Source organism: Triticum aestivum, chromosome 3B (genome assembly GCF_018294505.1).
Source record: "Triticum aestivum cultivar Chinese Spring chromosome 3B, IWGSC CS RefSeq v2.1, whole genome shotgun sequence".
In the NCBI taxonomy this organism is placed as follows: Eukaryota; Viridiplantae; Streptophyta; class Magnoliopsida; order Poales; family Poaceae; genus Triticum; species Triticum aestivum.
The window spans coordinates 815074941-815097928 of NC_057801.1; the positions used below are offsets into that span (position 1 = coordinate 815074941).

General features: G+C 47.5%; 2 non-coding genes across 2 annotated transcripts; both read left to right on the plus strand.

Moving 5' to 3' along the window:
* The first annotated feature begins 11926 nt into the window (after positions 1–11926).
* Positions 11927–12000, plus strand: TRNAM-CAU (transfer RNA methionine (anticodon CAU)). The gene has a single exon. It is a non-coding gene; the product is annotated as a tRNA-Met (tRNA).
* A 130-nt stretch (positions 12001–12130) lies between these two features.
* On the plus strand, positions 12131–12204 carry TRNAN-GUU (transfer RNA asparagine (anticodon GUU)). The gene has a single exon. It is a non-coding gene; the product is annotated as a tRNA-Asn (tRNA).
* Positions 12205–22988: the final 10784 nt, after the last annotated feature.

A 22988-nucleotide genomic window follows, 5' to 3' on the forward strand; every position in this document is an offset into this window, starting at 1 on the left:
CTTCAATGACGACGAGTCCGGCGCGCAAGTTGTCTTCGGCATTGCAAGGCGGGTTCCTCCTTCGAATATTTCATAGAAGATGCTGAACACCAGGATAGTGTCCGGCTCTACAAAATAATTTCCACATGCCACCATAGAGAGAATAACATTTGCACCAATCTAATCTGCTGACGTATTCCGTAGCATGACCTCATGCCACGGCCAGGCTTTTATTCATTTTAATGTTCCACCTCAACGCGTTTAGCGAGGCGGTTTCCTTGGCACGTCTTGTCAAAGTAGAGATCGTGTCCCCTTATTCCAGGATTCTCATCAATACGGGTGTGGGTAACCCAACCGCGCCATTAACCGCGGCGCTTGGGAGATAAGCGAGTTTTATTAGGCCGGTGGGGGATCGTAGTTTCGGCCGCCCATATAAGGGGATAAGGATCTACCCTTTCCATTTACGCCTTCTTCCTCCTTTGCTTATCCCTCCCTGTGTACTCGAGCTCCAGCGCCCAAGCCCGCACACCTCGCCTTGACCTACTCCAACCATGTCCGGAGCGGGAGGCAAGTGGATGGCCTCCTCCGTCACGGAGGGGCACATCAAAAGGTTGCGGAAAGCCGGATACCTGCACAACGACATTGCACACCGGCTTCCAGACGAGGGGCAGCTCATCCCCACCCCTAGGCCCCATGAGAGGGTCGTTTTCCTTCCCCATTTCCTCTGCGGACTAGGTTTTCCTCTTCATCCGTTTGTTCGGGGGCTCATGTTCTACTACGGCCTGGATTTCCATGATCTGGCCCCGAACTTCATCCTCAACATATCGGCGTTCATCGTCGTGTGCGAGGCCTTCCTTTGCATCCAGCCTCACTTTGGCCTATGGCTAAAGATCTTCAGCGTCAAGCCGAAGGTCGTGGGAGGACGCCAAGCGGAGTGCGGAGGCGCCATGGTGGGCAAGATGCCCAACGTTACATGGCTCGAGGGCGCCTTCGTAGAGACCATCAAAGGGTGGCAATCAGGGTGGTTCTACATCACCGAGCCGCGTGACCGTGAATGGGCAGTGGCCCCCGTCCAATCTGGCATTCTCACACGGCTCACGTCTTGGAAAGAGACGGGCCTGTCGTGGGGTAATCTGGCAGAAGTGACCACACTTCAAACCTGCATCAAAGACCTGATTAGCAGGAAGGTTAAACTTGTCACCGTAGTCCAGGTTATGCTCTTCCGCCGGATTCTCCCGTGTCAACGACGGGCTTTCAACTTGTGGGAGTTCGACCCGGCCCAGCACCAGACTCTGTCCCGGCTCTTCAACATAAAGCACGAGGATGCATGGAAGGTGCTATTCAAGAGCTCCGAGGTCTCGCCTCCCGTCATCGAGGATCGCGGATTCTGCGCCAAGCGCCAAGCCAACGCGGTGAGCTAATTTTCCCATTACGGGGTATCTGTTTTCCATAGATTTGATTTTATGCGGGATCTAAACCCCCATCCCTTTGACAGGACTGGCAGAAGAGGGCCGGACAGATTAACTGTCCAGCTCCTTTGCCCGAAGACCCAGCGGACGCTCATTTAACGAAGCTGCTGGTTCCGGCACCTCACGTGGTGCCGGAGAAGAAGGCCAAGAAGAAGGCCACGGGGACTCGAAAGAGCTCCCGGTGCCCGGTGGTGTCGGATTCATCGCCCGACGACCCCGACGCACCCTCCGCCTTGGAAGACGAGGAGGAGGAAGAAGAAGAAGAAGCCTCTCCCCCTCCAACGGGGGGAGGAAAGAAAAGGAAGGCTGCCCCAACTGGGGAGGCCGAGGGGGCCAAGAAGGGGAAGACCCTTGTGCCGGACTATGCCTCCGATGCCGAAGACGGCGGGGAGGAATGGCCATCCAGGGTCAAGCCCCTGGCAAAATCGTAAGTGTCTGGCTACCCGAATGACCCATGGCGCCCCTCTATTATTCGATAGCTTCTGATGCCGAATTTTAATTATGCAGTCCACCCAGAGTTCAGCTTGGTGATTCGTCGAGCGGCTCTCTGAATTCGTCGTATGAGAATAGCGCTTCACTTCCGACGGCTTCCTCCCCGCTCCCTGCGGACGACGCCGAGGCGGAGTCCCAAAAGGGACCGAACCAGGAGGAGGTGGTCCTTGAGGCGCCCCAGGGCGACCTCCCGGACTCCAGGCCCAAAGGAGGCAAGGCCTCGGAGGGATCTATGTCCGGCCCAGGGCCGGCTACTGCTCCGGAACCACCAACGGTTCCAGAGTCCGACAGGCGGCGGTTTCATAAGAAGGGCGAGCCTACGCCGCCGGCGACCTCCGTCCATCCGGAGGCGCCAGACAATTTGCTGGAGGCGCTTAACGGTGCCTCCATCGACGAGGAACTCCGCACTGTTATGAGTGCGGTGATTCAAAAGGTTCAGTCCGCCAAAAGCGGGCTGACAGGAGCCTGTACAAGTCTGTTAACATGCTTTGAGGTATGTGTTCAAAACATATAAAAATGTAACCGCATAGACAGTAGCCCCTGATGCTCAGTTTGGCGTTCGGGAAGAAAAGCCGAGCTGAGGATCTAAAAAGATATACGCAGGAGTCTAACATAAATGTGTCAATATGGGAATGCAGGCTGCGCTGCTGACCTCTGCCGCACTGACTGCGGAGGTCAATGCATTGAAGGGAAGCCTCGAGCTATCCGAGAGTGAGCTCGGCCGTGCCAAGAAGCAGCTCGAGGACAAGGAGGGTATGTAATACCGTATGGAAATGTATATAGAGATACTTGGTTGCAAATAATGACAGGACCAACTTAAATGTTGCACGGGCCACGGCCGAGGTGGCAACCCTGAAGGAGGCGGTCTCCAAGGCCGAAAACAGTGCGGCCCTGGAGCGCGCCGAGCGAGAGAAGCAGGAGGCGCGGGTGGTGGAGGTGCGGCAAGTGCTCCAGGCTCTCGTGAAAAAACACGAGAGTTTGGAGCGTGACTCGAAGACTCGAGAGTTCGAGCTCGCCTTGGCTCTTGAGAGTGCCAAAACCGCAAAGGCCGAAGCCCAGAAGGCCCTCCAAGAGATCGAGGCGATGAACAAGATGGCGGCGGGTAAGGCATTCTTTATGCAAAGCAAGAATATAAAAGTAAATTATCTGTTACTTACCCGGATCCGGAGCTCTCCAGGAGCGTTCACCGATCTGCCCTGTAGTGTATCTGATGCTGCCGTGTTCTACCGAGCCGAGGAGGGGAGCTCGACGGAAAAGGTGTTCTGGTCTCAGTATGCTGAGGCCGAACATCCGGTGCCCCTGAGCGACCAGCTGAAGCAGCTGGTCGAGCTCCACAAGGTGGCCGAACAGGCCATGAAGGGCCTCATAGTTCGGCTGTGGCCTGGAGAGGCCATGCCTGGGAGCTACTTCGGTCTGGTGCGGCGGCTGGTGGACGCGTGTCCGTGGATTGAAGTCATCAAGCGCCCCGTCTGTATTGAAGGTGCCCGTTGGGCCCTTGCCCGTGCTAAAGTGCACCGGGGCAAGCTGGACGCGGAGAAGCTTTTGACGGACGCGCCACCGCCGGGCAAGGAGTATCGTATGCCCGAGATGTATTATAAGGGCGTCCTGAAGGGTGCCCGCCTTATAGCGGAAGAGTGCTCCAAAGATGTAAATTTTGAGTAGACTCGCATTTGTTATCCTGTATGCTGAAAACTTTGTTCATATGCGCTAAGCAACGCTTGTTAATTTAAAATATTACCTTCTGTGCGGCCGTTTATCAAATCTGAGAGATGCAAGTCGTTGACTTCGACCCCTATGCCATGAGTGCTGGGGTGTTCGGGATAAACCTGAGCGCTCTTGTTCCCATTCTTGGGTCCATCTAGGGAGGCTCTCAGCACAATGAACCAGGCCGTCGGACTTATAATGCTTTATCACTCTCACTTAGCCATATAATTCTATAATTTTAAATTTCGGCGAAGCCCCTAGTATTCGGAAGACCGAGTTCGGGGCGCTATCCACGCCTAGGCCGGATAAGTCCGGTTCCTCGCTCTAAGCGGCATAAGTCTTTAAGGACTCGAAAAACCTCGCGAACAGCGACCGATCTCTCGCACTATCATGGCGGTAAGTTTTAGCTTTCTCTACTGAGGTGTTAACCCAGCTCAACTGGGGCACAATCGCAGTAGTTCTCCCAGCGCTACCTTAGCCAACATTGCGGAACGTAAGGTACCAAAACATGGGAGCCGGGCAAACCCAACTATTGACCAAAGATATGATTTGGAGCCAATGCATATAGTGCTATAAGTTCGGGGTGCCGCACTCATAAGAGTGTTCGGTCTTCGCACACCATGTTGTGGGGTGCTTTAGACCCTGGTGTATTGGCCGTACCAAAGTGTACGGTTGCATAATGTCATGACTGAACATACTTGTATAAAAATAGGTGAATACAATAATAGATAAGAGCTATGTATTGTTTATTAAAAAAGAGCTGCTATGAAAGCAGAACGATACAAATAGTGCGATAAGCAAGGGATGGGATTATTTGACATGTCCCCCTCCAGGGGCAAGCTGCGTAAATTTAAGCAAAACGGGTATTTAGCTCGTTATAGAGACCACCTGGACATATGACGCAGCTTGTTCGCGCCCTGGCTGTTGCATCGTGTGTTCGGCGAGTTTATTGCCGGACAGGCCTTCCGAATAGTTGGGTCCTGAAAGTATACAAAAAAAAGAAAACGGCGGAATAGGGAGCCCCTAAGTGCGGTTGAGCCGCATTCTGGGAGTGCCGTAGTTGTGCCCTCCCCTTATGCCCATGGTATTTTCAAAGCGTAATTATGTACACGTGGTACCGATATCACCGTCTGGCGAGGGCTGGGGTTGGGGCCGCACTGCTATGCTTGCTCGGAACGTGCCAGCCGACTTTTTTGGAGGTTGCTTCGGGCGCGGTTGACGTTGTCCGGACGTTTAACACACGGATTGGGGAGATGCCGTGAGAGGTTGCTCTGTACTTCCGCCGCCAGGGCCGCTGTTTGCTCCTCCGTTCGGAGAGAGCGTTCAGTGTTTCCGTTTACCGTCATGACTCCGCGAGGACCTGTCATCTTGAGCTTGAGATATGCGTAGTGTGGAACCACATTGAATTTTGCAAATGCGGTTCGTCCGAGAAGGGCGTGATAGCCGCTGTGGAATGGGACTATGTCAAAGATTAACTCTTCGCTTCGGAAATTATCCGGGGATCCGAAGACCACTTCGAGTGTAACCGAGCCTGTACAGCTGGCTTCTACACCTGGTATGACGCCTTTAAAGGTTGTCTTTGTGGGTTTAATCCGTGAGGGATCTATACCCATTTTTTGCACTGTATCCTGATAAAGCAGGTTCAGGCTGCTGCCGCCGTCCATGAGGACTCTAGTGAGGTGAAATCCGTCAATGATTGGGTCTAGGACCAATGCGGCGAATCCGCCGTGATGGATGCTAGTGGGGTGGTCCCGTTGATCAAAGGTGATCGGGCAGGAGGACCATGGGTTGAACTTTGGGGCGACTGGCTCCAACGCATAGACGTCCTTGAGGGTACGCTTCTGCTCCCTTTTGGGGATGTGGGTTGCGTATATCATGTTCACCATTCGCACTTGCGGGGGGAAGCCCTTCTGTCCTCTGTTGCTCGGTGGCCGGGGCTCCTCCTCGTCATCGCTACGCAGCCCCTTGTCTCTGGTTGCGGCACTTAACTTGCCTGCCTGCTTGAACACCCAACAGTCCCTGTTGGTGTGGTTGGCTGGTTGTTCGGGGGTGCCGTGTATCTGGCACAAGCGATCGAGTATCCGGTCTAAGTTGGATGGGCCCGGAGGGTTTCTTTTAAATGGCTTCTTCCGCTGACCGGGTTTAGAGCCTTTGAATCCATCGTTGACTGTCGTATCCTCAGTATTGTCGCCATTAATGCGACGCTTGTGCTTGTTGCGACATGACCTGCCATTGTTGTCCTTGGTATCCGAATTACCAGGGCTCTTGGTTATGTTATTGCCACGAGCTAGCCAGCTGTCTTCGCCCGCGCAGAAGCGGGTCATGAGTGTCGTGAGGGCTGCCATAGATTTCGGCTTTTCCTGTCCTAGGTGCCGAGCAAGCCATTCGTCTCGGATGTTGTGCCTGAAGGCAGCAAGGGCCTCAGCGTCCGGACAGTCGACTATTTGATTTTTCTTGGTTAGGAACCGTGTCCAGAATTGCTTGGCCGATTCCTCTGGTTGCTGGATTATGTGGCTTAGGTCATCGGCGTCTGGTGGTCGCACGTAAGTGCCCTGGAAGTTGTCAAGGAATGTGGATTCCAGGTCCTCCCAGCAACTAATTGACTCTGCTGGCAGGCTGTTAAGCCAATGTCGAGCTGGTCCTTTAAGCTTGAGCGGGAGGTATTTGATGGAGTGTAGATCATCATCACGGGCCATGTGGATATGAAGGAGGTAATCCTCGATCCATACCGCGGGATCAGTTGTGCCGTCATATGATTCAATATTTACGGGCTTGAAACCCTCGAGGATTTGATGATCCATTACTTCGTCTGTGAAGCATAGTGGGTGTGCGGCGCCCCTGTACTGGGCTATATCGCGGCGCAGCTCGGATGAGCTTGGTCTGTTGTATTCGGCCTGGCTGTATTTATTATATTCAGTGTGACGGTTATCATCACGTGATGTGGGGCGCCCACGCGATCCGTAGATCGATCTTGTTTGCCTTGCCTTGTCCTCTAGTATGTCTCGCAGGTCTGTTGCGTCTCCCCATACTCTGTTATGTTTTGAGCGATGCCGGGGTGCGGCTTGGGTCGAGGGCCCGAAGGTCTCTCTGTCGCGACCACGGGGTGGCCGATCGGGCGCATCGTACTCTAGTAATGTAGGTCTAGTTGCTTCCTTCTCAAGTTGGGGTAGCAGCCTGCGCTTTGGGTAGCTCTTGGAGGGGTGCTCGAGTTTATACTCTTCGGCCGCTAGGACTTCGGTCCATCTGTCGACTAGCAAGTCTTGGTCAGCTCTAAGCTGCTGCTGTTTTTTCTTGAGGCTGTGTGCCGTGGCCATAAGCCTACGTTTGAAACGCTCTTGTTCGACGGGATCCTCTGGCACGGTGAATTCGTCATCGTCGAGGCTTGCCTCGTCTTCGGAGGGAGGCATATAGTTGTCGTCCTCAACCTCTCTGTCGGCCGCTCTCTCATGAAGGCTGGCTCCTTCGTCCTCCTGCACTGAATCCTGCTGCAGGGGGTTATCTTCGGCACTGTCTGGCGTGTTGTTATCTCCGGTGCCGGATTCGCCGTTCTTGCTTTGGCGGGATTTAGAGCGGCGCTGCTGACATCGGCGCTTGGGTTGCTTCTTGGAGGGGTCATCCTCTGTTTTTTCCTCGCCATCCCCTGCTTTGGGGGTGTCCACCATGTATATGTCATATGACGAGGTGGCTTTCCAGTTCCCTATAGGTGCTGGTTCTTGGTCGTCTCCTTCATCGGCGTCCATACCGTCGATGTCTTCGGAGTCAAAGTCGAGCATGTCGGTTAGATCGTCGACAGTGGCTATAAAGTGGGTGGTGGGTGGGTTTCAAATTTCTTCGTCGTCCGTATCCCAACCCTGCTGACCATAATCCGGCCAGGGCTCTCCTAACAAAGAGAGAGACTTTTGGGAGTTCAGGATATTGCCAAAGGGCGAGTGCTAAAAGAGGTCCGCGGCGGTGAACTCCATGATCGGAGCCCAATCGGGTTCAATCGGAAGGGGTGCGGAAGATTCAGAGTCCGGAACGGAGTCCAGCACCTTGGAGTCACAGGCCTTGCAAAGGACTAGGCTGGTATTCGGCTCTATTGCCGTAGAGATTGCGGCTCCTGGGGCGGCGTCCAACCGTCCGTCCCTGGTTAGCGCAGTCGGCTCCGAACTAATGGTCGGAGCGGACTCCTGAGCGGCACCCTGGGCGCTGTCCGGCGGTAGAGCTAGGTCATGCCCATCGAGACAGTGCGGTGCACTCGGCCGTGGCTCGAATCCGTCGAAGATCAAGTCCCCGCAAATGTCGGCTGTGTAGTTTAAGCTTCCAAACCTGACCTGATGGCCAGGGGCGTAGCTTTCGATCTGCTCCAGATGGCAAAACGAGTTGGCCCGTAGTGCAAAGCCACCAAATACGAAGATCTGTCCGGGGAGAAAAGTCTCGCCCTGGACCGCGTCGTGGTTGATGATCGAAGAAGCCATCGGGCCTAAAGGCGACGACACAGAGGAACTCTCAATGAAAGCACCAATGTCAGTGTCAAAACCGGCGGATCTTAGGTAGGAGGTCCCGAACTGTGCGTCTAGGCGGATGGTAACAGGAGACAAGGGACATGATGTTTTACCCAGGTTCGGGCCCTCTTGATGGAGGTAAAACCCTACGTCCTACTTGATTAAGATTGATGATATGGGTATTACAAGAGTTGATCTACCACGAGATCAGAGAGGCTAAACCCTAGAAGCTAGCCTATGGTATGATTGTTGTTCGTCCTACGGACTAAAACTCTCCGGTTTATATAGACACCGGAGAGGGCTAGGGTTACACAGAGTCGGTTACAATGGGAGGAGATCTTCATATCGTATCGCCAAGCTTGCCTTCCACGCCAAGGAAAGTCCCTATCCGGAAACGGGACGAAGTCTTCAATCTTGTATCTTCATAGTCAGGGAGTCCGGCCAAAGGTCATAATCCGGCCATCCGGACACCCCCTAATCCAGGACTCCCTCACTCGGACTGCACTGCCCGCCCTATGACCCAAAACTCAAAATGAGCCTTGCGATGAGACGCGGACATTCCTCATGCTGCGGTTCCCTCCGCTCCGTTCCCGGGTTGGGTTAGGGGAAGATCCGAGCGATTGCCTTCGTGGATCCAAATGTGCTCACAAGGCGCACAATAAGAATAATACCAATAGAGACTTCATAAGGGACCATTTGAGCTGCAGATCATAATGCTCCTAGAAAGGCATATTTCGAATATAGAGGACGTTCCCAACAATCCACAAGAATATCATACCCAACTATGAACCGTACGAGCACATCCTCTATCACCCCCACCGTGCTTACGGCTCTATACGCCAACCCAACTTGCTCTAGCCCTGGGTCCTCCCGCATCTCTTCCTCGGTAAGCGGACCGTGGAAGTTGGGGAGTATCCACTTGGGACTGATAGAAAACAGCATATCTTTTCCCTCCCGACCCCTATAAAAATCTAGTGGAAGTCCGGTCCCGTCGGAGACATCTTTATCTGATTTTGAGGCTTCATCGTCCGGCTCCTCCAAAATTATGTTAGGATCGGTTGGCTCATCCTCATCATCCAAAAAGAAAACAGAGACAAAACAGATTTGTTTCAATGACATATCTAATCAGACTGAAATTGATGTCGAAGACACGATCATTGACATCAATTGAAGCAGGAAGGAAGGGCGCGGAAGCTACCGTTTAACGAATGCAATGCAAGCAAGGTAGCTTGCTTACTCTCCATCTAGCGTGCGTTGGCGGCAAGGAAGGAGGCATTGGAAAGACTAGACCATACACATTAATTAGTACAAGAAAGAGGCATTCGGGAAGCGACTAGTCGCTTCTGGCGAAGCTTAACAAAGGCCGACTACTACATAGAGACAACAACTACTAGTCATGAGCGATAGTGAAGCCGTCAGAGGCAAATGCTGTCGCTTGACGGATGAAGCCGAGCCGATACGATAGGCGGGCGGAGTGAGCGAGACCAAGATGGGCCAGATGTGGAGTGGCGAAGGGGGCCTACTATACGTATACGTGATTAGTAAGCGGTTCAAGACATCAAACGAAAAATCAAGTGAACTAATGAACAGTGTGATTGATCAGACAAGTACCAAGGAGCAAGAAAACGTATGCGCTTTAGCTAGGGATGAGTGCGAAATCCATTGCTTGTTCTTTCGGTAGCCTTCTTTCATTTCCGAATTTGCTTGCGAGCAGTCCTTGCATTAGTATGAGTTCGTTGACCGCGTAAGGGCGATCCATCTTGATGACGAATTCCACGATAACGAGAAATAGAAATTAGTCGTTTTTGCCTGCCTTGGAGTAATGATTCCACCATTGGATCTTAGAAACGGAGAAGTCGAGGTCGAAGCCTATCATCAAGGCTATCTACAAATAAAGCATAATCAGAAATGAGCAAATACAAATACACAAGATCCGGAAGAGTTTCCGCTTTCGCACGCACTTGGACCACTGATTATGTTGAAGAATAAGACCTCGCCATGGCAGACTCTAGCTTAAAGGTAATGAGCTGATGAAACCAGAGCAAGAGAGGCACCGAAGCAACTCGAGAGATACTTTCTTTGAAATCGGGATTTTGGGGGTCTCAATGGAAGGAAAGGTAGCGCTACTGAATCCCCGTCGTACTGAAGCTGGTCCTCTAGCTCTCGAGAAAGACAAGGAGGTCATGAAGGAGCTGGAGGGGAAACATGGGGAGGATGGGCTGGAACCTGAAAACGCTTGCTTGCGCCCCACCCCGGCCCTATCTTGCTCCAGCTTTATGGGGGTGATCGACGACGGCCACGCCGGGGAGATGAGCGTCTCTTCAGGTATGATATTATGTGGGAGACTTGAGCGCGTGTTGGACTCGCCCTACTATGGACATGAGATACATCTGGTCCCACTACCCCGTGTCATATTTAAAAGCTGGATCTTGTTGTTCATGGCCCCATTTCTCACTGCACTTAAAACAGAGCCCCTGGGTGTGTCGATATGTATGAAGGGCCAAATTCTTGTTGGCGTTGAGTGTACTAAGTCTAAGATCTGCTTACCCGTGTGTCCTAAGATACTGCTGCTTTCCTTGTAGCCATGTCTGAAGCAAACAGTGCCTAGGTAAGCTAGTTGATCCCACCCGAGAGCTCTAGCGACTCGTATAAGTGTTGGTTTGTCGACTAAGCAGTCGCCTTAGGAGCACGTGTCAGTATCACACTTGTTATTCGCGAAATCTACCTTCCAAACGATTTCCAGAGGATCAAGCAAGAAAAGGAGATAGTCAATCTCTGTTTGAACCCGGTTGCTTTCTGCACAGAGATGTTTGCTCGTGTCTGTCTTCCGGGTCATCTATAGAGGCTTCTGTTTGGATATAAAAATGGACGTATAGGTAGCTTTTAAGGTGATGTATCGTCTGCGGTTCTTCCCGCTGTACATCAATCATTCACTAAATCGACGAGGAAGGTGAAAGTAGGGCCATCGACTGGGAAGCAAGCATGAAGGAAGAACTCTGGACTTTGGTTTCAAGCTGAACTATTTACTTCTTCTTAAACAATTTATTACTTTCCATTCACTGCTTCTGCACAAAGCCAACGAGCTTCAAACTTATTGCTACTTCCACTCCGTGAAGATTCTTGGTCGTCGTAGTAACACGTATCAAGCACCAGTTAGAAGACCCATTCTAGCTTAAAATCAGTCTTCTACACGATTGCTTATTTAGGAGCTTCCTATGGTGAATTGGGATACCTAAGTATTTAAAAGCTACAGATACACCAAAAAGGTGGGCATATTGAGTCTCGAACTGCTTGCTTTATGCGGCTCAACTATTGCCAGTCAGTACGGATGCATTGGTACTCCGATCCGATATCATAACTTTATTCGATCTCATATCCAGATCCAGATTGGGAGCACGGTCGCGAGTCTGCACCTAAGGTGCCTCGCCTCTCATGGGGAACGCATTGCATTTTATGCATTCTACCCCGCTTCAATGATTGCTATTGCCCCACTTTTCTGACTCTTCTCTGCTTCTGAACTTGCCTGCTCTGTTTCTTCAGGTTCAGAGTTAACACCTTCCGGCGATCTTCCAAACTCTAATTGTATTTGCCAACTGGAATTCGGGAAGTAGTAGCAACGACGAGATTTCTTGCATTTTAGTACTCGAAAGGATGGAGAATTCAATACTGAACTGCCCGAATCAACCTGAATCAAAAAATGATTTCTCGAATTTTAGTATAGAAAGCAGATCGAAAACCCCTATTTAATTAGTTATTTCGAGTCACTCACTAAAGAGGGAAATAAAGATCAGGGGAAGAAGCGGGGTAGAGGAATTGGTCAACTCATCAGGCTCATGACCTGAAGACTGCAGGTTCGAATCCTGTCCCCGCCTTATCACATGTCAGATAGATACCCAGAATCCGAGTCCTGATCACCCATTTTTTAATCCCTGTTGTTATGGAAAGTGTTGCTGTGTCAAATCGAGATTATGTGGGTGTTCAGCTTATTAAGCAAGTCGTTCGTCCTCAATAGCTCAGTTCGGTAGAGCGATCGGCTGTTAACTGATTGGTCGTAGGTTCAAATCCTACTTGGGGAGATTTGATTCATTCTTTAATGTAAGAATAAAGAATGGAATTAAAGGGCTTGCTTTGACCCTTAGGAGTAGAGTAGGTAACCTGTTTGCTATCCTTATTTCTATTTCTATTGCATTTTCTATCTCATCGTATCACATTGTGTTCTACGATTCCACTTTGACAAAAGGAAAGGGCATACCTAAGTTCAATAGCTTTACGTCCGCTATCCCGATCATGATTTTCCTACCCTCAGGGGGAAAGTAAAGGCCCTTTCTTACTCGAAAGACGTTCCAATCAAGGCAAGAGCCAGAAGTAGACCGACTTGTAGATCGGGTAGCAATAGGCTATGACATAGCTCACTTTACCAAGAACATAGGGCGTAAGATCAAGAGGTTCTTCCACCGAAAGATGGGGATCCTGTCTCTCCACAAGGGTTCCCTTTCTATCTAACTGGCCTTGGCGAGTCGCTTTAATTCCACTGGAGGGTTGTAGCTAGACCAATTCTCTACATTGTTATTATTGTCCTCCCGACCAATCGATCACATCCTAAACTCTGTATGTCAAGCTAAGAGTAACCATAGTTTCAGCAAATAGATAGTCTCCTTCCTTTGTTACCGGTCTTCTTATAATGCCGGGCCATGCCCAGAAGTTTCCCTAAGTGACATGGCTAATAGGAATATTACAGATTTACTCAGCGTCCATTTTTTATTCCCGTCCATATCTGTTACGGTTTGTTTCCTAGAGCAGCACTTAGGAGCAGTTGGAAAATAAACCACTTTCAACACCCGGGCGCTAAGAGACATAGGATCTTGTAGAATCCGCTAGGCTTGCCTAGCCAAGATAGACATATTCTCAATTTCAATGTCTCTAAATCCCATGCCTCCCTTATACTTCAGCATCGTCATCAAGTCCGACGAGACCCATGCCGTCTTCCTTCCTTTCTACTAAACAGAATTTGACCCTATTTCAGTACCACTTGATAAGCCCGGATCTGTCTGACCAATAGGAGATAGGCAGAAGAACAGCGCTAAGGATAGTTACTGAAAGGCAAGGCTTATATGAATGTGCTTTCTAACAGTCTTAGTCGATTGAAAGAAAGGATTGCTATCCAAGCACGATAAAAAGAATATAGATAGGGCCTCTATAACTCGAGCAAATGCCATGAGTGAGACTCTAGGACTTTCAGTGTTCATCCTATTTATGATAAAGCATGTACTGATGTAGTCGGCGAGCATCCCATGCTAGAGCAGAAGAGGTTCTTCCTAAATCGGAGTATCGGGACTCATTGAACTTCTTTCACATAAGATTCAAATTAGAGTGTTGAATTCAGATACCGTTTTTGGGATCGATCTTCCGCTACTTCTGAACGGATAGATGCCTACATAACCCTGGTTCAATCTTTTCGAGGGTGTCGGAATTAGACCTAATGTAGTTCTCGGTCCTTTTTCTAAAGGTGCTTTTGTAACTTCTTCACTCCGGCACCTTATTCTGTCTGAAACATTTCTTAACCCAATGCTAACGATTGATTGGATCATCCGATCCCTTTCTTAAAGAAAAGAATTATTAATACTTTCACATGGAGTGAAAGGGACACTATTCAGAAAGCAGGAAAAAACGCCTTTCTACGTCTGCGCCCTGCTAGAAGCTGAAGCTATCACACCAGGTAGAACAGAGACACTCGACAAAAGACGAGCAGCAGCCCCTGACTGCGCCCGTGACTGCAGCCTCTGTTCCCTTTCGTACTCGATCTTCTAGCGTTCTCCCTGGATCCAGGGATGACGGTATCGATTGAACCCGGGGTGGGTTCAAAATGGCAGGGTCTTGCACTGCAGGAGCAAGGGGTGTGTCCGCTGCTGCTTTGATCTGTTAAGAATGCAATTCGACTGCGTCAACTTCTTTTATTGAACCAGTACGGTGCCATTGTTCTTTTTGAGGAAATAGATTCCATTGTTATAAATCACATGTACCTCCTCCAGCTGCATGATGGACTGGGATGCACTGGCAGCATCGAGAGGGAGGATGTTGAACGGCACATAGATGTCTTTCTTCTCTTGCACATCCTTGTGCAAGCGAATAATCTGTGAAGCAGAATATCAGAGGAAGTCGTCGCGTTCGAGAGTCCTAGATTTCAATTGAGCTAATTAGAGTAGACAGTGAGCACGAACCTCTGGGTTGACTTCTTCAACCTTCTCATTCTTGTTGACGTTGCGGAGCACCTCGAAGAGGACTCCGGCTGTCTGGTAGGCCTTCCCAAGTTGGGCCCTGAAGGCGACATTGGCATGGGACAGGGTGTGTCATGGCTAGGATTAGATTTATAACGAGATAGAGCTCTGGTTTGGAGCTCCAGAATTACCGGTCAGCTTGTTCCCCTTTGTCAAGTGCACGAACGTAGTTCTCATAGTACTGCTGATAAAAAACTCTCAATTTCACGGGCATCGCTCTTCTTCACGCGCTTCGCGAGACTGGGGCTATTATCCTGTGGTGTTGCATAAGAGCAAAAACATAAAATTATGTAGTTGCATCTTTGGATTCGAGAGGGTAGTTATGCAAAATCCGATAAAAAAATCCCCCAATCTTCCTGCTCCTAGACCCTATTTTGCTCTGGCTTTTAGGTTAGATTCAATCTTATTTTCTTTCAATCTTTCTCATCGTGTCTATTTCCCCGCTTCTTTTCCAAACTAGTAAAATGGAATCATTTCAAAAGGACGTCCAGAAAATAAGGCTAACCCAATTTGCCTCTCCAAAAAAAAAATATAAATGCTAGCGCACGAAACTGATTGATCAAAATGAATCATGAAGAGGATATTAGAACCTCGAATTGGTTTACCATAATGTCCAAATTAATTCTAAACTCTACATTTCATCAGGCATAAATTACACAAAGATTGGCCATGACTTAAGGACTAAATAATCTAAACATGTTTGTTTTTGTGGATCCTGAATAAAAGGAGATGCAGTGGATTTCCCTCGGTCAATAAACAACTGGAACTTAGCACATGTACATATAAAATAGAAAGGAGCAAAGGATGCAGCATATCATTCTATTGCAGTATTACACTACTTCTGGAACAACATAATTAATAAATTCAGCTTGCATGCTTGTTTCATGACATCTCCTGACAAGTACCAATTTGACCACCTTGGGCATCGGCTAATTATCATCTTATCACACAATTACAATTTTATTGAATTGGAAATCAAATGAACTGAGGATTCATAAAACATCATATAAACTGCAAATACAAACTACAAGTAGGCAGACACCATAACAATTCAACCGCATTTATTTTCTATGAGCATTTTACAATAACAGATCACTCATACGTTGAGATATCAATTAAGCTACCGGTTCTCTTATATTAGCTTGTTTTCCAGCATAGTGTAACTTGAATTCTGAGACTTATAGCCAATCATAGCGATACACTTATCCACCTAGCAATTTATTAAAGCTTTATCAAGCAAGTAATGAAAGCTACTAGCTATATACATTGGTTTCACAGCAGGGTGAAAATTGCAAACCATGCAAGGCAAATAAAGGCACGGGGCAAGCCAAAAATAGCAAGCAACTAGAAACGAACTGAAATGAATGAAACTAACGAAGGAAACACCACATACACTAGAGCATGCAAAATACATGGAGCCATGGAGATTGCGTCTCACCTTCTCAAGTCGTTGGAGTAGAGTAGTCTTAAACTGCCTGACTCCGCGACCGATAGAATTCTGATCCAGCCGGTGCGCCTTCTCGAATGCGTAAAACCGACCTATGTTCGCAGGAAAAAAAATAGAAAAATAAAGCGAGCAAAATGCTAGAAACTTCCATTTACTTTGCAGGATGTAGTAGAAACTAGAAACCAATTACCCGAGTCCCCATTCGAGATACGTGAAACTATTCTAGCCGAACCAATTGACCATAACTATCCGATTGCAACATGATTTCAACAAAACGAAGAAAGTATCGGAAATACCACTATCTAGTACATCTAATCTGCTCCCTCAAGTGTGAAACACAAAGGTGCTCCGAAATGAACAAGTAATACGTATGGATGATCGCCGAAAGAAAAATCTAATGCGGACGATTACGAACATACTCCAAAATTAGCTCTCCAAAGCAAGGAAAAATGGCAAAGCCAGAAAAGTTCTCCAGGAAATCACACTAACTGTTTTTCTGCATAGACTCGTATGATTATGAATCAAAAGCAAAACATCCTCGAAAACCACGAATCGAGGCGCGCATGTGCCCCCCAAAAAAATATAAGAACAAACATTTTTGAACGTGGGAACACAAAACTTTTCCAAGTACACACAGCCTACGCGGCATTGATCCGACGCCAAAGAAATGAACCAGGAGCGCTCGCTCTGCCACAAAATCCAAACCCAAACGCATCAAAACAGCATGCGAAATGCACCATAAGTATCCCCGTGAAAACGAATGCACGTACAGAGGTAAGCGACTCAGGGGCGCTCGGGCTCGATCTCGGCGGCGACGCGCAGGATGGGCGCGATGGTGCTGAGCATGGACGGGACGACCTCATTGTCGAACACCTCCATAGAGAAGGTCGCCATGCCCAGGTGGGAGGGGAGGCAGGTGAAGAAATAGAGGTCCGGCCTTGCGTGCCCGTGGCTATTTATACGTCGATCCAACGGCCAAGATCAGCTGCTTCTTGGGAAAGGGAACCGGGGGGGAGACCGGAGGCATCGCTGTGGTGGAAATGCTGAGCTCCGCTGCTTGGTGAGGGGTTTATCTGTCTGGACGGTGGGGCTAGCGTCGTGGCTGGCCGCTGGAACACTCCGCTGCCTTTTTATCACCTTAAAATTCGCTTACACACTAGGAAATGTTCTGCTGACAGCAGTGCCCCACAACGTTCAGCTTCGAAGAGGTTCTATTTTTCTGTATAGAAAAGATTACAAGGTTCACACCTTTTGCTTTCTGCCGTTTCTCAGGCCCAGTGTCAGTGAGATGCAAGAATGACGTGTGAGTTAGTGGGGGTGCTTGCTGGTAGGAAATATTCAGGCCCTTTTCACCCGCGACGCGATACCAGAGTTATACGGTGTCCGGCTGGACTTTTGTCCTCTTTCACTATAAACACTACAACAATAGAAGCACCCTTCTAGAGATAAGAATAGCAAATGTTTTGAGGCACTGATGGAAGCATGCCAAGGTGAAGTTGACGATCTCTTTAGCGTTTATCCTTCTCTTCATCTTGCCCTATGTGCTCATGCTGCGAGTGCCGTAGGATGATTTAGTTCTGATCGAGTGCTTGAGCCCTTGAGGAGGGCATATTCTTCAGCATCTCTCTTGTCGGATCGTATCCCCGTGACCACGTCGTCAAAGAGACAGTCTTTCTTTGGTTTGGCCCACCGATTTACCGTCGTTGGTGACACTCTTCTGAGCCCCTAGATTCGCTGAAGTATGAGATCCTGAATGCATCCTTTTTCTTTCCACTTCATCTTGGGAATCTGGAATGGTTGTTTATGGCTGGGTGTGACAGATCAGACTTTGTTTAGAATAAGACCTTCTATCTATCTATCTAGTTGTATTGCCACTCCAACGGTTCTTTTTTTATTATGCCCCGTATCTCTCTGAGCCTATTTGATCTATTTGTTATATCCAAGTTCGAGTGTGAAGTTTGCTCCGGTTGAAGTGTAGGGCTTCCTAATTCCTGCTTCGTCCTCCTATGAATGCACTAGTATAGAAGGTTGGCCCGTCACCGTATACCATCGTAAGATGAACTGGAAATTAGTAGTTTCAACCAGTTACACAAAATAGGCAAGTTGAGGTTTGTTCAGTGTGTGTTGTGTTGCCTCCAACTATAACGAGGCCCTTTGACTTGAGGTACGATCTTACCTCTTAACGCGCTTTCCTGCTAGAAGAAGTGAGGGTGATGTCCAATGACCTGTTGAAGAAGCTTGCTGTGTAGATAGGTATCCGTTTCGTGAACCTAATGTAGAACCTGTAAACTAAAGACTTGAGTCCCGGAACCGCAGCCATTCAAAAAGCTATCAATCTGATTTGAAATACCAAGGTTCGAAGACCTCTGGGGCATATCAAAGTACTTTCACTTGCCCCACAACAAGAATTTCTAGGGTATGTGAGTGGTGTTGGACGCTATAGGGGTTTGTGTATTCACATCAGGAGAAGAAAGAGGCTCTCATTGTTGCTGGGATAAGACAAAACCTTCTTCCTTGATCCATGGCGTCACCGCTGCTATATTAAAAGAGTAATTCTATTGGCTGGCTATGATTCCTGCAAATAAGTCTTGGGGTCATTCCGGGCTGATGCTTCTTAATTCTTCCTAGCTTTTGCTCCATTCATCACTATGGGGAACCACATATATAAGCATTGGGAGATGATCTAATTGCAAAAGAAATGGGAAGCAAAGTGTTGGTTATCTAGCAAGTATAGAGATGACGCAATATCTTCATTGGCGAGACAAGCAAAGAAGTAGATTCAAAAAAGCAAAGTCAAGCAAGCAGCAATATTGGTGACTTTATTGAGTCTTGTCCTAGTTGATCTGGAAATGCTCGAAGAAGCCTTTGACTCATCCAATGCTTAATTGGTTGTCCTAATTTCTTTCTTGGAAACATGTACGAAATGAAAGACTTATGTGAATAAGATAAGATCCAATTCTATGAGAACATTCACAATTGATCGATAGCTCACAAGCTACCTGCTTATAGGCGGGGCATCAGTTGTAACAAACAGGGGAGTGTATTTCCCACTCCCCTGTTGGTTAAAGCAGACTCGTATGCTTCGTAGTAAAAACCTTCCTTTACTGCAGGCAAGCTCTCCTCTGTCTCCGTATGCTTGGGTGAATGCCATAAGCGGATTTATGCTTTTTTATGGAAAACAGTTTGAAAGGGTCGACATAGCCTATCTTTGACCAGCTACCTCATATGAGATTGAAATAGAGAATAGAATGGAGTAGGAACACAAATAACTTATATGTAATCTAATATTCTTTTATTTGAATACTAGGAATCGCACCTGAATTCCATCAATCATTCAGTTAGAAGTCCTCTATTTCATCCTTGATGTTTCAGTCGAAGGAGATACTCTATTTCACAATCTATCCATCTGGATTCCTCTTTTTAAAGAAAGTCTTTCCTGGATCCTGAAAAAACAAGAAAGAACAGAATGAGAATTAAGAGTTCTTTCAGTCGAGCAGTTGAGGGAACGAGTAAGATACGTTTGTCAGTCTACTATTCTTTCGGGAAGGAATTGAGCCTCAATCATCATACGCAAAGAAAGAAATCCTTCGATAGCGAGAACATTCAGAGTTAGTAGTTGAGTAAGTATAGATTCACTCCGATTACCAAGCGGGCGACTTTACAACTTAGGGAGCAGCAGGCCTTGTGTTTGTGGTGAAGGTACTGGAATCTTTTCAATATGAAAATAGGTGGTATCCAAAAGGACAAAAATTGCAACTAGGGATCTGGTCGACTACTGTCATGAGTCACAAGGCATTGGTAGACTGACTCACTCAGATGTTTGGCTATTTAACCTAAGAAGTATGTCTGGATGGATGACTTCACAGTCCAAGATGGTAATCTCGATTGTTCATATAATTCACCAACGTAACCAACCACAATGAATGTCTTTAACCGCCTTATCAAACTTGGATTGCAGCCTTTTCTATCTCTGTATAAAGTCAGTCAGTCCCAGTGTTGGGTAGAGCCCATTGTGAAAAGATCCTTTTGCTAGGATGCTTGCTTGAATCTAGCTACATCCAAAAAAGACATTTTTCACTCTATACGGTATGGCTACAAACCGAATGAAGAAGTCAGAAGCAGTTCATCGCCTGTGGGAGCTTGCTGATAGTAAGGAAGCCATAATCTTTCTATCAGATTGCCTATTTGTCTATCTGTCCGGTGAAGAGAGAATGTCAGATACTCTCAATAGGGCAAGCACCCAATACCTCGTAGAATCCAAAGCTCCAGCTCAAAGAGTTCAGGAAGACCAACCATCCACACTTGATTAGCTACTGTGCACTTCACCAGAACATGGTCTATGTCCTCCACTACCCTTTCACAAACATAAAAAAACACTGAGACAATGGGAGCAAATTCCTTGAGACAAGAAGTTCGTTCTCTGCATGGAAGTCTATTCCAATAAGCTTTCCACCAAAAAACGGAATGCAGGGAATGACCTTAAGCTTCCATACGCAAGAGAAATGAAGACCACCTTCCTCATTAAATGGCTGGCAGACCTCCCTGTATACTTCCTTCATCCTAATCGTCAGAGTGAACAGAAGACGCCCATGTCAAAGTATCAGAACAGATGCTTCTAGGAATTGGTATAGCTAAAATTTCTCGCACCACCTCATCAGGGAGAAAAAAAGCTAATAAACTAAGATGCCAATCCCTATTAGGAATGAGATAGTGGGAGAGAGACAAACCTTCCAACAGCTCTGACATGTTCATAGGAATAGGCCTTCTATTCAATGCAGTCCCACCGAGCCAAGGGTCTTATAACAATCACACCGAATTACCATCTAAAATCTGCCATTGGAAGTTCTCTTTAATAGAATGACTGGCTTTACATATCTCCTTATTAATAGGAAATGAATGGGCGGCAACATAGAACCCATCCCAAGAACTCTCAAACCTCCCTGGAGAACACGGCTCCACAACGTATTTGGTAGCAGATCCACTTTTCCTTATCTGTTAACGTATACCTTTCCTCTGCCTATGAGCTAGCTAAAGATCCATCGTTATCCTTTCCGGCAATGGAGGCGGAATCAATTGTCATGTCAGGTTTCAGATTCAAAGAGAGATGTCAAGCAAGCACCGAATCTGAGTACTCAACTTGCCCGACCCGCCTCTTCCACTAGACCTCGTCTTTCAAAGAGCAGCAGCCCTGCAAGCCTAATAGAACCTTGTTTCCCTATTACTTACTTTTGCTTTGAGCGTCGCACTCCAGTGGCTTTATTTCCTATGGCTTGGATGGGGGTCCTCAACAAGATCTATATCAGTGTCATTATTTACTTATTTAGACAATAAATGATGATAGAGAGCAGACTGGCTCTGAGGAGGAATATCTTAAGTAGTTGAATCCGCTCCGCTAGGTTAAATTGTATGATCTGAATGTAGGAGGACTACTGCTGGTGACACAATTTCTTTTGGGTCTGAAGAATTAACTCAGAGCTGCAGTGGAAGTGCAGGTGCCTAACTCAATTAGTGAAGCTGCATCTTTTGCTCAATCAAGTGCGGGAAGGAGTTTTGGAGAGAGGCAGGCACTACATGAACAAGAAGGACAGTAACTAGAACTAGAAGTCGGCTGCCCCGCAGCAGCAAGGCTATGTCTCAGTCAAAGTTCGACAGGGGGAAAAATAGTTGATGTCCTAATAGAAGTTCATGTCGATCCAGCCAAGCCAGTGCCATCATTAGGAAGTCCAGCCATTTTAGTTTCAGCCAGTTCAAGTTAGGGCAAGGAGGAAAGGAAGAGAGTAATGCAAGGATGTAAAGAATGAGGCGCTAGAACAGACTGGCCCGCAGGCTTCCAACCTGACACCGCTTTGCTACTTTTTGAAAGAGGAAAAGAAGTTTCTTGTACGAGACTGCGCCTCCCGGCTGGAAACTCCAATGGCATTTTCGGTAAATGAAAGCAAAGCGAAGCTTTACGACCAAGGAGTGATAAGCATATTTTATGAATGATAGAAGGAGTGCTCCCCGAGCACAGGCTCGCTTGGAAGGATAGAGCGCCGCAAGACAAGATGGCATATTGAAGGGAAGGCTATGAAAAGAATTCTGGTCTCTCAAACGCCTGGCATACTAATACGAGCCGCATAATTGAATACTAGTGACATATTGGAGGAAAGGAGATTATTGGAATACTAGAGGGAGTTACGCCCATAAGAACTGCTGGCTGTAAACGCGACTTGCTCTGCTCCTCCTAAAACCCTTTTCGATAGTAAGATAGATATAGATCTAAAGGGCCTAGAAGGGCAAGCATGGACCGAATAATACACATACTCTGTCTAGATAGACGATTTCTTCTTTCATTTCCACTCAAATAAAAGCACTTTCTTTCAAGCTTATTTGCTTGAAAAAGAGCAAAGCAATTCCAACATAAACTGACACTTTAGGATCCTCTAAGCCTTTCTATAGACCCGTAAGGTACTAAAAACGAAAAACTGGCACTACTAACACAGGCTGAAGAGGATGACCTCGAAAAAGAATACAATTAAAGATGTGGCCTTCCCTTCAAGCACATATATGTATATGGAGCACTCTTTTCCACCCTAAAAAAGAATAGCCAGAGATGGCTTTCTTTCCGTATCAATAGGTAGCCTTCCTTGCCTATGGCTACTTTCAAATGAAAAGGTCAAAAAAGAACTTGATGTAATAGGCTCACTTCATTAATGCTTTCAAACTCGATTGTAAACTATTCCCACCTAAAAGATAAGCTTACTACTTCAAATAGGTAGATGGAAAGAAAGCCATATTTTCCATCTTATTTATATATTCCATTCCAGCCATTGACAGCAACTCACTCTTTTCGAACTGCACTTTGAAATCCAAACCCAAGATAGACCATATCAACTACTCTCCAAATAGCAGGATAAGTCACGGAATTCAAATGGAAGACAGAAAGAGAAGGCAATTCAAACCTAATGGCCAAATGAATCCAAGACAGAAATACTTATAGCCAGAAAAGAATAACAAGAGAACGAAAACAACTCCATATTCTACTGGCTTGCCTCTCTGATCTACTATCCAACTGCCATGGAAGCACCACTATTCACCCTAGGCTCACATTCTGGCACTTCATTCGCTGTGTACTCAAAGGACTTGCTTGTCTTTTGAC